General features: G+C 34.5%; 1 non-coding gene across 1 annotated transcript; it reads right to left on the bottom strand.

Moving 5' to 3' along the window:
- Positions 1-123, bottom strand: LOC141404424 (U5 spliceosomal RNA). Its single transcript, XR_012413023.1, has one exon. It is a non-coding gene; the product is annotated as a U5 spliceosomal RNA (small nuclear RNA).
- Positions 124-1,110: the final 987 nt, after the last annotated feature.

Here is a 1,110-nt window from a genome sequence, read left to right as displayed (position 1 = left end):
TAACCCATAAAGAGTTTAGGCCTGACAAAAAATTATTTTAGACTCATTAGAGTGCTCCTCTCCACGGAAATCTTTAGTAAAAGGCGAAAGATTTATTCGACAACTGAAGAGAAGCCAGAGTAAAGATTCACGACACACACTGAACTCTATTAGTCAATGGGAATCTAGAGTAAATGAGAATTCTTGTTAAAAATCGTCATGCATTTTATAACAAAATGTACACTGAAATAAAATAACACCATATTAGTTAGAGGGGTAGATGGGTCAGACAACACTTTTGTATCAAAGAATAACGCACAAAACGATAAACGATGAATAGGTAATGGAATGCCAACAAATGCGTTTGGTTGTTGGAACTCGCTCACTAAGTAGCAGGGTTGGAATGTTTAAATTGCTGTATTACTGTTATGTGGTTGTTTGGGCATACAAATAAAGCAGACGGTGAGTGAGTCAGATGCCTATTGTTTAGCACACATTCGTATAGTTATTAAGCTAGTTTGGTTGTGTGTTGCTGATAAGAGTTGAATCACATGGCTGGGATGTTTGAATTTATATTATATTTATTTTTTTTTATTTATTTAGTTATTTGTTTATTTATAAAGATGGTTTAAAAATTAAAAAAGAGATTGTACAACAGAAAGACGTGCGAACGATTGAAAATAACGATTGTGGCAAAATGTAAAGGTAGACTACTAGGGAGACTCAAAGAAATTTTTGAATCCCTACCACCAAAATTTTTTCCATTTGATCGAAAACCATTACACTGTGTGTCATTTTTTGAGTCATGGTTTATTAACAATATTCTGGCACCGCAGCGTGATGGAAGACCAAAAATAAGAAAATACGTGTCCCGGCGATTTTTTCTATCACTTCAACTTTCGCGGTTATGGGCCCTCAAAGACCTGAGGCATTGATGTCAAAAGGGATCACTGAGAATTTGGGCTTACTCGTGGAAGCAAAGTTGTTGTTCTCATCTTAAAGAATAATAATTGTGAACACTTAAAATCATCAAGGTCAAATTTCCCTTTATAATTTTTTTGGATTTTACGTTACAGATATCAAACCAATCAGAATTGAAGCAACCATCCATAAAAATGTACCTTAGATCGC

Source organism: Musca autumnalis, unplaced genomic scaffold (genome assembly GCF_047663935.1).
Source record: "Musca autumnalis isolate F117 unplaced genomic scaffold, ASM4766393v1 scaffold_4, whole genome shotgun sequence".
Taxonomy (NCBI): domain Eukaryota; kingdom Metazoa; phylum Arthropoda; class Insecta; order Diptera; family Muscidae; genus Musca; species Musca autumnalis.
This window is presented reverse-complemented; position numbering and strand designations above follow the sequence as displayed.